The sequence below is a fragment of the Tachypleus tridentatus genome, chromosome 10, assembly GCF_004210375.1.
Source record: "Tachypleus tridentatus isolate NWPU-2018 chromosome 10, ASM421037v1, whole genome shotgun sequence".
Lineage (NCBI taxonomy): Eukaryota > Metazoa > Arthropoda > Merostomata > Xiphosura > Limulidae > Tachypleus > Tachypleus tridentatus.
Genome location: NC_134834.1, coordinates 72,801,163 through 72,815,860, shown reverse-complemented (window position 1 = coordinate 72,815,860; position 14,698 = coordinate 72,801,163). Strand labels below are relative to the sequence as shown.

The window sequence follows — 14,698 nt, the reverse complement described above, 5'->3', positions numbered from 1 at the left end:
CATGTACAATTATATTTTATACGTTGATACGTTCGAGCACTATTTTACTTTGAAGAATTTCTCGTTTACTGTTATTCTGCAAAACATATTTTCATTCTTGGTGTGTTTTTGAGAAAGATTTATCGAAAAGGACTAAACGGATCTGGACGAAAATTGATACACATTTCGAATATGACCAAACTTATGATTAGTCTTAGGAAGGTCACAAAAATAAAAAACAAACCAATCTGATAACACGGGTGCCGATTTTACGCACTACCAAAAACATCGGATTTTGACGAAACTTGATACACATTTCGAATATGACCAAACTTATGATTAGTCTTAGGAAGGTCACAAAAATAAAAAACAAACCAATCTGATAACACGGGTGCCGATTTTACGCACTACCAAAAACATCGGATTTTGACGAAACTTGATGCATACGTAAAACATTATTTCTCATTGTCCAACCAAAAATGGTTATTGTTCGTTGATAATGACGGACATTTCTACTTTCTGAGGGCCGAATTTGACCAACTTTGCGTGGTGTAGGTTTGCACTCTACCGAGTGCCCCTCTAGCTATATATGTACACTGCTGGCCAAAATCTTAAGGCCAATGAACATAAAAAAAAATATGCATTTTGCACTGTCAGACTCAACCACTAATTGATTGAGTAGAGCTTCGAAAGAAGAAAATAAGAAAAGGGAAAAGAAACAAAAACTTTTTAGCATTTAATAGGGAAAATGTGAACATTATGAAATTATCCTAAATACTAGCTGGTCAAAAATTGAAGACCATGCAAAAAAAAGAAGTCCTAAACAGGGTAGGAAATGCCCAACAAGAGGTCTCAGTAGTGAGTTTCACGGCCGTCATTGCGAATAACTTCAAACTTTCGCTTTGGCATGGTTAGTATAAGCGTTTGCAGAAGGCTGGCTGGAATGGTATTCCAAGTGGTGAAGATAGCTTCACGAAGATCATGCACTGTTTGGAATTGACGTCCACTTCTATAGACTTACCTTGCCATCCACCCTCAAACATTTTCAATGGGGTATAGTTCGGGCAAACACGCTGGATGGTCAAAAAGAATCACGTTATTCGCCATGAAAAAGTCCTTTGTTCTGCGGGCATTGTGGATTGCAGTGTTGTCCTGCTGAAAGATCCAGTCATTTCCACACAAGCGAGGGCCTTCAGTCAATAAGGATGCTCTGTCCAACATGCAAATGTAGCCAGCTGCTGTTTGACGCCCCTGTATAACCTAAAGCTCTATTGTTTCATGGAAGGAGAAAGCACCCCAGATTATGATGGAACCTCCTCCACTGTGTCCTGTAGAAAATGTCTCCGGTGGGATATCCTAATTGTACCAGAAACGTTGGAAGCCATCTGAGCCATCCAGGTTAAATTTTTTCTCATAAGAGAACAAAACCTTTTTCCATTTTTCTGTGTCCCATGTTTGGTGCTTCTCAGCAAAGTTTAACCAAGCTGTTTCATGGTGTGAAAGGAGGCGTGGCCTTTGAAGACGTTTACGGTTTTTAAAGTCTTTTTCTCGTAGATGCCTTCTTATTGTTCTTGAGCTGCATTCTGCGTCCGTAAGGGTCTAAATATGGTTCGACGGTCGGCTGGTGTCTTGTCCGACAACCCGTCGAATCCTCCTGCTCAACGCCGGCGAAATTTTCTTGGGCTGACCACTTGAAATTCTCGATCCATATTTCTCAGGGTCTTTTAAGAAATTTGCAACAGCAGTTTTACTACGCCCAATCTCACCATCGATGGCACGTCGAGAGAGACTTTGCTTTTGCAGCTCGACAGTTCTGCCACATACAAACTCTGTCAACTTTTCAGCCTTTGCCTTTTTTTTACCCAATGCAACACAGGAGATGTCAGTGGGAGATATTGACACTGCTAATGCTTGAACACAAATGACTAAATTTCGTTACGTGTTTACCGATTAACACTTCGTTTCAGTATGGTCTTAAACTTTTGACCAGCTGGTATTTAGGCTAATTTCATAGTGTTCACATTTTCCCTATTAAATGCTAAAAAAGTTTATTTTTATTTTCCCTTTTCTTATTTTAATCTTTCGAAGCTCTACTTAAATAAGTGGTTGAGTCTAACAACGCAAAATGCACATTTTTTTTATTGGCCTCAAGATTTTAGCCATCAGTGTATGTAATTGGCAACGGCATAAACTGGATATTTCTATCTAATGTTGTTCAGAATCAACTTGAGTAACAAAAATGAAATTTATGAACAAGCGTGGTTTTATGATTAATTTGCATGCTGAAATTGCGGAGCAGGTTGTCCAAAGTTCGAACCGTGATATGATGCAGAAAACGCTCCACATTTTTAGTCGTGTGGGCGTTACAAATTTCTTAGACAGTATACAGGTGATTCGTGTTGCTAACTCTTTGTCGTCCTCCTAGCCAACGATTTGAAATTAGGGATAGCTACACTTGTACCTAGAAGCCTATGGTCTGGTAGTTTGGCATGTGTCGCCTGAGGTTCTGATGAGATTGAGAACACTGATACTAAAACTATAATTAACCAACTAGATGGAAGTGGGGAATGTTTTGTTTTTCAAATCAAATATGTTAGCCATGTGTTGTACTGCATCGAATTTGTGTTCCATAATTTTCCTACACGAATTTTATTTTTATTAGAAATAAAGTCTGAAATACGACCAATTCTACTGTGATAGAAATGTTTCTTTTCTTATTTATTCTCAGGCAGAATCGATTTCCTCCGTTTCTAGGTATTTCCAGTGTAAGGTTTATGAATAGAATTATATAAAAATGTTGATAAAACATTTTATCATTTTATTTTATTTTATTTGTGAAATAAAACAAAAAATCTAGAACATTGCTGGTACAAAACATTGATGTCGCCTTGGAGACTGTGTTTCTCATCTCTTTATTGTACATGTTCTTAAATATTGCAGAAAACTGGTTGTTACCTTTTCATTTTAATATAGAATATTTTAAAAAAAATTGCTTCGCTTTCAAGCTATGCAATTTTTGCACAACATGTTATACAGAAGATCGGTAAGTTGACTTCCTTCTAGGTGCTTTTCTTCGTTTGCTATTTTCTAGATCTGCGATTTTAGCAAGAGTATAATTCAACAAAACAAAATAATTGGATAAAAATACATTAATATTGATATTAACCTGTTCTGTGAGCAAAGTTCTGTGATATTCGTCAGGAAAGAGCGCAGCCCAACAGCTTTAACACACCGGATTATGGATCCGCAGTTTCCTGATTCGCGGCAGGTAAACTTCACTATTCGATTTGAACAGACCACGAGCCTTCATATATATCGCTTTAAGATTAGGGACGTCTAGCACACACAGTCCTCGTGTAGCTTTGCGCAAATTTCATGAAATAACCTTCGTCAGGTAAGGTTTAACATCCATTTTGTTTCTGTATTTCTTATTTTAGGTCTACAAGTGATTAAAATTCCATCTCGTGCAGGTACGTAGTTAATAAATGGTAACAAGAACGAACTGCTTTGCCCTTAACTTCTAAACACTTTCCATTTCTCTGAATCCAGCCCTTTAACAGTGGGTTTATTTAAAACTCCGATTTTAACGTTCCGTCGCAAGAAATTCTCAACAAGTAGAAGCCATTAGTTCTTAACCTTCTAAGATTCTCACTTGAACTCAAAAACCATATGACGTATGCTATGACGAAATTATTGCTACCCTTTACCTTATGATCAGTCACATGTGTATTTCTTATCATTGTGGGTAAACCTGAAGTTTTCTAGATTTAAATTATGGTGTGTAAAAACAAGATTTGTTGCGCAGTTTTCTGTTTTCGTTAATGTGCATGTCGCTCTTATTTTAAGTTTTCAAATGTTTTCAGTAACACTTATAGTTGAAACACTGTCATTTTCTGTAAGATGAAATACTCATAACCGAGAGCGAGGTTTTGCTCTTAAAGAAGTTATGAGCAATTCTCTCTTTGACCTAAGATTTTTGCTGATGCTGCAAAGGTCTCTGGCGTCAATTTCTCTGCAAATTCAGACTCAGGAAATTTGACTAATTTCTGGTGCATCCAGAATAGTAGATAAAATATTGCCCCTGAGAATTGATTTTGGCACCAAGGTAGCATGGAGTATTGAGTGTGAACAAAGTTGAATGGTACCTGATGAGCATGAGACCATGTGAGGATGTTTTAGCCAGCTAGAGTAACAAAGCCCTGTCTTTAGATCAACCAAGAACGACTGCATATGCCACTGGAAAACAATTATCAACGAGACAGAGATATTTTTTTCAGCAGGTAAAACAGCAGACATCCAAAGGTGAACGCTGTGAACCATTGAATAGTAGAGTGCCGCTAACAGTTAGGATGACCATGGACAGCAGTGAAAGTTAAGGTTGCACAGAACTGCAAGATGAACCGCAAGAGCATTTCATGTCTCTCTTTGCCACCTTGAACAAGGGACAAACTACTTATATAAGTGTCGGAGTTCTCACAGTACATTTACTTCTCTGTACCTGTGACACTGAAGATATCACAGCAGAACATTGGCCAGAACTCAAGGTCACCTTGAATAAAACCAAACAGTATTCAGTGGAATGGTGAAAAAATGTGACCTATTTTTTAAGTGTTATAGACAGGTTACTACTTGTAACAACTGGATTCAGGAGTAGACAGTTCAATTATTCAGAATTATTGAATTATTGACAGTTGAATTATTCAGATGATCTACATCATCTGCATGGCAAAGTTTATGCTGTGATAGCTTCAGCAGATTAATAATGTGTCCCCATTGATAAGGGCACTGAGGGATTTTCCAATGAGGCCACGTAGCATTTTACTGATGTAGGGCTATATCCACCTTAACCAAGATAGATTTTGTCATGTCCATGTATGAAATGGTAACTTTAAGCCAGTTGCTTGAAGAAAGAAAGAAGACCCCCGAGATATATTCTGCGGCTATCCCTCAGATGGATCATCCTATTCAAACATTTTCACTATTTGTAGTGTGAGCTGTTTTGAGGGCTAACCAGCCACCGACACACCCTAGTGCTGAAATGCAACCATACGAGTTTCTATTGAATAGACAAGTCTATTCAGCACATTAATACTTTATATACAACAATACATGACAGTGATGCCTACATTTAGATTATTCTAGGGTGGGAGGAATGTAGAATCTGCTTTACTTTTTGTGGCTTAGAGCACTTGTGAATCAATTTCTCAGGTGTATGCTGTAGTTATTATAACTAATATAAGCAAAGTGGAAATTATAAAATCAGCAGTAATGATAAGGTTACATCCACTGCTGTATGGAAAATAAGCAATTTCATGACTGCCAATACATCCGAGATAAATTTTGTGTTTGTTCACAAGTTTAAAATATATGAATGAGAACCTAAAGATGGTACTTCAGAAGATAGGCAAAGCAGGCCTGAAATTGAAACCAGGTATAGTGCTCACTCCACAGAAGTAGAGTTTCTCAGTAACATTGTAGGTGGAGATGGAGTCTCTACAGACTTTGTTAAGTTAGCAGTATTTGTATAAACTGGCCTCAACCAGTGACCAAGCAAGAAATCTACAGTTTCTCGTTGTATTACTAATGGTTTGTGGCCAACTTCTCCAAAACATTGTTTACTATCACTAAAACTGTGTTGCTCTTTGGATGGAATGAGGAAATAATTCAACAATTTCTATAACTAAAACATGATGTAAAGGATGCTTCAATGCTGTCGTTTTAATGACAAGACACCGAATTCATATTAGACATCAACGTCAGCAGTAATATAATTATGGCAGGGTTATCGCAGTTGCAGAAGAAAACAAAACATTCCTTCACATAAGTTAGTTGTATACTTATGGCTCCCAAGTTCAGGAATTGTGTGGTGAAAGAAATGATTGTAATTGTGGTCTTCATAAAACACTGTTGTCATTACTAATATTATATAAGTTTCATCGTTTAGGTGGATCATGCTTTACTGGAATTTTTAATGAATCATAATGACCACGAAGGGATGAAAACACATCATATAATAATGTTACATTTGTGAAAGTAGCGATCCCATTTTCTGCTATAATACCTTCTAACCGATTAGGAATTTCTGCCACTGAGTAAGTGCCATGATTGACACTTTCGTAGCTCTAGGAAGAACAAGTGAAATAGCCCAAATCTAGCATGATTGCTCCTTGTTGTTCAGAAAATTAAAAATGGTAGGAATAGAAGAATGCAGTACAGGTGTACGTGAACTATGGGATTTCCATAGTCGGTAAAGAGTACAGTAAGTGTGCTGAGCCATAATTATAAACCACCAAGCCACTGCTTTTTAACTGTGCTAAAGTTAATTCTCTCTGGAGTTCTATTCAAGAAATTCTACACTCTTCGCAAAAGAAGGACTGGATGACTTTGATATTTTACTTGCACTTATACTAACAGTCTATGGAGGTTCTTATGGGTACTTTTAAGTTACAATATTTGATGCTTTTGTAAATATTGCATAGCGTATGCCACCCACAGAAAGAAAAGGTTGAGTTAGGATAAACTCCAACAGAAAATTATTTGATCTCCTCTAAAGAAGAGAGTTCTGGATAATATTACTCTACATTGGTACATAGTCATTGCTATTTACTATTTAAAGAATGAGCCAAAGCTTTTTTTATTGGTTTATACGTCTGCTGTCCATAGTTAATGTGTTGAACTGGCACCAGATAACACAAGGTGGAGCATGGAAGAGAACCACGTGGATCATGGAACTAATTTTAACAGCTAACTACTTTTTGTAAAGTTTTAGGTGTGATGAAGATGTGCATTTCACATTATTATCCCAGTGTGAGGTTGAGAAGAAAAATTAATACAAACTATTAAGCATATTTTTTCCGTGTTTGTTAATCATGATCAAAGGTACTGGATAAATACTTTTGTAAATTATCCCTATACATAAAGCACAAAACTAAATGTATGTGCCTGTTGCCCCTCGTTAGTATAGCGGTATGTCTCCGGATTTACAACGCTAAAAGTAGGGGTTCGATTCCCCTCGGTGGGCTCAGCAGATAGCCCTATGTGGCTTTGCTATAAGCACACACACACGTATGTGCCCGTCTGTACACTATATAACTACTCCTAGGTCGCTAGGCCTATCTCAACCAAATGATAGTTTGGAAAAAGAAGATTAACAACCCCTTCATCCCATTATTGCTGTTATTGAGCATTTATTACTTGTGACGTAAGGTAATGTTAATTACATTCATATATGGCTTCACGTCCTTACACCAAAAATGATTAAGTTTTCTATAACAATATACACAAGGTTTAAGGGGAGTGCGCACAACTGTCTTGTATATCTCAAAGAGTGTGCTAACATTCTCTGTGGAGGAATGCAATAAAACAATTGGCTGTCAATATTGCAATAATACATAAATTCAGCTGAATTTTCTACTCCAACAGTTACGACAAGGCTGATATAAAAAGCTATTTCTTGAATGATATCCACTTCCAACCTATATCTGTGATGCTTCAACGATGGTTTGTAAGACACTTCTTTGGTTAATGATTTATTAATCACGTGAAGCTGGGTGCTGAAAGTAGGTAATAGAAATCAGTCATACCACCACTATTTTGACTACTACCTCTCAATACAAAAATCACCCTGACCATTTTACAGTGTATATCATGTTTAAAGTGTATAATACTGAGTTCTTAAATCTTATACAGAAAACTTCTGATGAGGTAATAATGAGCACTGTAATAATATTTATGTTTTTTTTGTATTAAGCACAAAGCTACACAATGGGTTATTTGTGCTCTGCCTACCACGAATATCGAAACTAGTTTTATAGTGATGTGAGTCCACAGACATACAGGTGGGCCACTAGGGGGCGATATGTTATGAACAAATTGTGTAAACGTTAGTATTTTTGTGTAATTTATCATAACACCACTTCCACATTTTTCGGTTCGTAATCCACATTGAAGACAGGTACCTCAGCTTATATATATATATATATACACACAAGCAGAACAATTGAAGAAACATCTGCAGGCTCTTTGCCAACATGCTTATGTTGATGTGGTGTATCTTCGTCCCTCAAAAACATTCCACGATGTTCACGGTCAAGTTCTGCGATAGTAACGATATAGATTTTCCTGTCATTAACTGGGAAAAGCTATTCGATGACAGAATAAGTACTATAGTAAAACAGTAAAGAAATTAATGTACCTCTATGGATATTAGATCTGGTTGTGGTTCATACCAGCAGCTTGAACTAGTCTATACCTCATATTCCAACAGATTCGTACATTTAAAAACCAGTTACAGCAGACAGGAGGCGTGTTTAAGCACATGGAGCACAGCAACACTGAATCTATAAATCGTTATTGAACCTCTCGTACACTGGCTTGATATGGATTCTAGGGTTGATTCCAATGAGTGGTTTTGAAAGATAACCAGAAAAGTTTACCATATCAATTCAAGCAGAAGCCAGAGGCAGTCTGTTATAAGCCACTATAGTATGTAAGAATGTGTAACGGTGAATGAAATATGTATATAGAAATATTAATACATAAATAGATATCTTTGTGTGTGCATGGTTTTGTTTTCATATATGAATGTTGCATAAAGTCATTACTGGATCTTATGTAACAGAAATAGATCTATTGCACAGAGAAAGCAACATCAAGAAAATTTGTATGGAAAAAAATGATTTAATCTTGATGTTGAGATTTTGTAATATGATCTTAACTGTGATAACTAGCCTGGAAAGTTGTTTTTTTTAATAAAGTGCACCTATTATTTTCAGTAATGGTGTTAATAGAGTGTTTCAATTTTTATATTGAAGTATATTTCATGACAGATTAACAAAAAACCAGAGAAAAGTTTTATCTGGTGTTTCATATAGATAGAAATGCAAAATATTTCAGTTGGATCAAATCAAAACGTGGATAACTGGATGAACTTGACAGTATAAGTGAAATTCAGAAACAAAAAGGCTTAGATATAATAACGTGAATTAACTTGTAATAGAATGTTTTTATACATGCAGGTTGAAATATGTTTAATGGAAGTTTGTCCTTGGTAGGTGGATGAATGAACTTACTGATGTATTGATCCTTAATACTTCTCTGGATGTTGAGTTTCCATTGACAAACTCTTATCTGTAGTTACCGAATTGGTTCTTTTCTCACCAGTGTACTGCCAGAGATGATCATCATACATATCCTTTGGTTTGTGACTCCCTGTCTTTCAAAACTTACTTAACTTTGGAACTTTCCTTCTTGTACAATAAGAAGTGTTCAGCCATACCAGTTTGTCTCAAAGAACTCCAGTCTTATCATCATTAACATCATAATGACTTTTGTTTTATCACAAGTGCCTTCCTTAAGGAACTACACCTTTGTATAGTGGGTCTGTGTGTAATTTGTTCAGATCTTGTTCACTACTACATCTTTCATATTCCAGCTAGACTGAAGAGCCCTGGAATTGGACCCAAAGCCTTGTTGGCTTTAGATTTAACCATTATAGCAAGTTTGAGATGTTATTATAGTTTCTTCTTTACTTTCACTTAAAAAATTGCATTTATAATAATTGAAGGGTCTTTTACAAAAGTAAAATAAACCCAGCAGAAGATGTAATATGTTGTTTTATTACCAAATTGTGTGTCAGAAGAAGTTTAAGAAAAAAAACAAATATTGTTATCAATTAACTGCAGTAAAGATATATTAAATAAAATAATTAGACAAGAGTAGAACAATATGCAACTGTACCAGAGAACCAAAATTATGAATCATCTTTGTCTGAATAAGGTTACATATTATTTTATTAGTATGGAAGGATATAAATATTGTGTATTAGAGAATACATGTCAAGTTTCATTTCAGGCTTCTGTGATTTCCAAAACTTGGAAACTACATAAATGATAAGGATTGATACATTATTATTTACAATTTCTTGATATTACAGAACTTGGTTTCATTACTTTGTAATTAATTCATGTTTTTTTTTAGATATAATTCTAAAACTTTAAGGGCATTTTCTGAATAAATAATTATATTAAACTGTTTAATGAAAAAAAATTGTAAAATAAGTTAAATGTGTTTCAGTAAATTATTGTATTTTTAGTTTTGTTATTACTTATATGGGTATAGAATTCCTTAAGCAGGTGCTTTTGTGTGGAACAAAAATTCACGTTTTAGTGGGAACTTTTTTCTTCCTTAATTGTAACGATTGTCTTTGTGTAGAAGTTACCTATTGAACTTGATAGTGAAAAGTGACTCTTCGTTCACATAATTTGCCTTTGTGTGATATGATGCTGAACAAACTGATGCAGCAATATGGATACCAGTAACACAATGCTTTTCTCTCCCTTCTCCTCTTGTAACACACATTTTAATTGGATTCTTCTCTTTTGTTTCTACTATTAGATCAGGGGAATATCTTTCTAGTAGTCTTCTTGGCTCTGTTGGATATATGGACTTGGGTGTTGTTTATATGCTCCTTCATGAAACCAATGATTCTGCTTGTTTTATGATGTAGTCAGTTGTTCTAAACTTTCACCAATTGAACTTTCATACAAAGCTTGCACTTGTTTGTGTCTCATAAGAGTGTCCATAATTGCTGACACTTGTCAAAAGAATTACCAGTTCAAGATGTACATTGAGACAGAAGATAAATTGTGTGCCATTTATTAGTGAACAAGAGACTACAGAAACAGTTGGTGGATATAAGTGGGAGAGCCATGGAGTTGAAGCCAAAAAATGAACTTTTATTTTTGTTCTGCTCTCTTAAGGGGTTAATTATAAAATGGTAAAAGTTCAGTGAAATAAAAGTACCTCCAGTAAAATAGTTTCATGTAGATGCAATCTGTTTTACTTATTCATATTATGCAGTTTTAAATTTAAATTAAATCTTTAAATATTGGGAGGCAGTGTTTATATACTTAATTTCATTTTGTAGAATGCGATATATAAAATTGATAAAGTAAAAAAATGAGATTTACTTTCATTCATTTCTAGTAGCATCATGTTCATAAATACTAACATAAACTGTACTTAGGAGAAGGTCTTTCGGAAAACACTTGTTTAACATTGAAAGAGTATGAATCTATGTGTAAATTAGAACAGTAAAAGCTGCATAGAACTACCTCTTTTTCTATAAGTGGCTAAAACAGTGTATCTGTCAAACAGAAAAGCAGATAGAAAGAGACAATGATGACCCAATGACGTAATTTTTATCTAAATCAAAGCACGTGCTTTTGCTTCTTGTGAAGGTGTCCGTCAGTTGCTTGATTTTTGCTTTTTAGATTAAAATAATTGTAACTGTGTGCATAATCAGTGTAAGAAGCAAATACATGGGATATAAAACAAGTATCTTCAGGATCTGTTCTAGTCATACATAGATTAACATTGTATCATTAACTCTACTTATAAAATTGATAATTTTACACAGCTGTTTTTCATACATTAACAAATACTATGTTAATCAGTTTTCACATGTATTTTGGTGCTATGTTTTATTCTATCATGATGTTTTAATTACAACAGCTGTTTACCTCATTATGTGTGTAGTGAAATGAATACGTTTCTTGTGCTGTATGAACTGTATTCAAGATCTTTATGATTTGTTAATTATAATAAAGTATTATTTTTTCTTTATTCCTTATGACGTCTTAGTTACAATAAAGTATTTTTTCCATTAATTGTTCATTGTATATCTTTTCTTTCTTACAAAGCATTGATTACAATAAAGTATTATTTTCCCTTTTTCATGAATTGTTGATCACATTAACATAAACTTAGTGGAGGCAGTTCCACTTTCAAACTAATATTTGCTTGTCCAGAACAAATCTTGATGGAGGACAGTCAACATGAAATTTTAAATATTGGTTTATCTATAACAAATAAGAAGTCAAAAAGAAAACTTAGTCCACGCAGTCAATACATAAAAGCCACAATACTGGTTTGTCCAGAACAAATAATTAATAAAGTGAACAAAAAACTTCTTGTAGTTAACTTAAGAAATTACACTATTGGTTTGTTAAGAAAAAATTAAACATGATGTAGAGAGCTAACAATTAGAAGCTTTAATACAAATCTATCAATGACAACAAAAAAATAGTAGGGACAGCTAAACACTTGGAGACCTAAGTACTGGTTTGCCCAGGCTAAAAGAAAATAACCTAATTAAGCTCAGTAACAAATAAAATCTACAGCACCCTAGTCATAAGTATGGTGGTTTCTGGGCACAAAGGTCAAGGTTTGTACCTGTTACTGAACATGACAATCACTTCTGTTACTCAGTTTAGAGTGATCATGTAGTTTGTGTGTTCTGTCTGCTGGCAATTTTCCTATGTTCAACATTCCTACACTAAATTAGGGGCAGCTTTGCTTATCTTAAAGAAGACAAGCTAACAAAAAGTTTAGTAGGGTGTATTTATACACTAATGTCCAACAGATAAATAGTTGTGCAAACTGAAAGTCTAGATATGTTCAGAGTAATAACTTAAGTATGAACAACAAAATAAATATTATGTACAAAGGTATGAAAAGCATAATTTTTATCCATGTAATGAATGACATACAAGATTTTCACAAACTGATCAACATTTTATTGCATTGCTTGTTTATGAAATATATCAGTCTGTGTGTTTTAACCAAATAAAACACTGGATATATCAATTTTAGTTTGGTCTGACTCTTCTGTCAGGTATTACTTGCTATGAATAAATATTCGTGATTTATTCAGTAAAAAGTATTTGTTATATTATGAAGAAGTACCACCTTAATTTCTGTCTAATTTAGCATGAGCTCTCTCATTACTTCTATTTTTTTCAGTGAAAAACCCACAATTTTACAACTATTTCACACATTGATCAAAGTATAGACTGAACTGGATTTCTCTTGAACATAGACTGGTGAAACTGGTTACAAATTTCAACTGCATCTTGAGTGTACCTAATATTTTCATTTGTGTTATTGTGTTTGACTTCAAGATTAAAAAATATTTTTTTAAACACCATGTTTATTTATTATATATGCTATTAATGCATCTATATAATGTGAAGAACTGATTAGTGGCCAATGACACTTCTTCACTTCAGCTATCCAGTTTATAGGTTTTTCTCATACTGACTACAAAGCACATTTACACCAACAGTATGTTTGATAGTTTTTGTTATGATATAGGTCTAACTTATTTCTCTTTGGTTAACTAGTATTCAGGGCTACAGATAAGGAGTAGAATTCTCTGAAACTAGTATAACCCAATAACATGTTGATCAATGTATAGATTGAATTGGACCTCCCTTGAACTTAGACTTTGAAATTAAATAATATTTTGAAATACTAAGTTTAATTATTATAGCTGTCTAAATATTTAGTATTTGAGATGCAATCACATGATGGACTTTTCTAAAATATTAACTAATGAATAAAATGTGACTCCTTTGGTAAAGTAATCAATCATTCTTTAGAAAAGGCCCAAATAATCCAAGCCTATTCTCTATAATTAAGAACTTTCTGTTTTGAACAGTTTTCTTCTGATCAGCACAAAAAGAATAGCGTTTGCATTAAAGCTTAAGTTTGAATATGACCAAAAATATTGTACTTGTAGCTCATGTGTGAATAACACCTCAGTGTCCCCCATTTCTCACAACATGCGTGTGTTCTGTTATGACAAAGCCACTTTAGTCTATCTGCTGGGGCAATCGAGGAAAATCGAACCCCTGATTTTAACGTTGTAAATCTGTAGACTTACTGCTGTACCAGCAGGGAATCTCGCAACATGTAAGATTGAAAGTGTTTTCTACCTGAGAACATTTGGGATCACGATTCAGTTTTGTAACAAGATTGGCATGACACTTGTGCACGTTTTTGCACAGATGTATTCATATTGTTCAATAGTATATAATAAATATTTAAATGAGACTGTTCCCTGTCTCAAAATAGAAGTATAAACTTATTTTTATAGCGTAAAGACAAAACACCATGAGACTGTTTTATCATTTACTGGATGGCTACTTATGTCACTGAAGGATCGTTTGTAACTGGCTCTTGGGATTGGTGATATTCTAAGCAAAAACGGAAAAAAATGGCCACTTCTAGTCAGTTCATGGCCCTGGTGTTGTAATCAACAATATGAATAAATATACAAGAGAGAAGAAGAAGAACAAACTTTAACAAGCCTCTGTATCATCTTTTGAAATATTTTCCTCCAGGGTAAGGCAAAGCACGTACAATTTTCTACCGAATAGTCATTGTAGTATGTTGCATCTATTTTAGGTTATAACATTAGTTTATTATCTTCGTACATCTAAGAAGATGCTAATCCTACATGAAAAGTGCAAAAAACACCTTGGAAAATATGTCTAAATTTAGGTTAATAAATAGATATTTTCTATATTAATTACGCTGGGAACATTTGGTAACTACACAATGATTTGTCTAAAGCTTAGTAATAAATAATTAAAAATAGTTTGACCAGAGCAAAAATAACAACAAATAAAAAAACAACGGAAATAATTTAAACAGTTGGAAAAAATCTCTTAATTATTTTAGAACAAGTAAATTCAATTTTATCTATGAACTTGTGAAATAAAATATTGAAGTAAAGATAAAAGTGTACTTAGGTAACCACAAAACGCCCGGCATGGCCAGGTGACTTGAAGCGTGCGACTCGTAATGTGAGGGTCGCGGGTTCGCATCCCATCGCACCAAACATTCTCATCCTTACAGCTGTGAGAGCATTAAA

At 34.3% G+C, this 14,698-nt stretch overlaps 1 long non-coding RNA gene across 2 annotated transcripts; it reads left to right on the top strand.

The window, feature by feature from the left end:
• Positions 1–2,826: 2,826 nt before the first annotated feature.
• LOC143229559 (uncharacterized) lies at positions 2,827–11,648 on the top strand. 2 transcript variants are annotated; one of them, XR_013015941.1, is made up of 2 exons: positions 2,827–3,378; positions 9,033–11,648. It is a non-coding gene; the product is annotated as an uncharacterized LOC143229559 (long non-coding RNA). The 2 variants fall into 2 exon arrangements; XR_013015940.1 differs by lacking the exon at positions 2,827–3,378 and adding an exon at positions 6,773–8,463.
• The last annotated feature ends 3,050 nt before the right edge of the window (positions 11,649–14,698 follow it).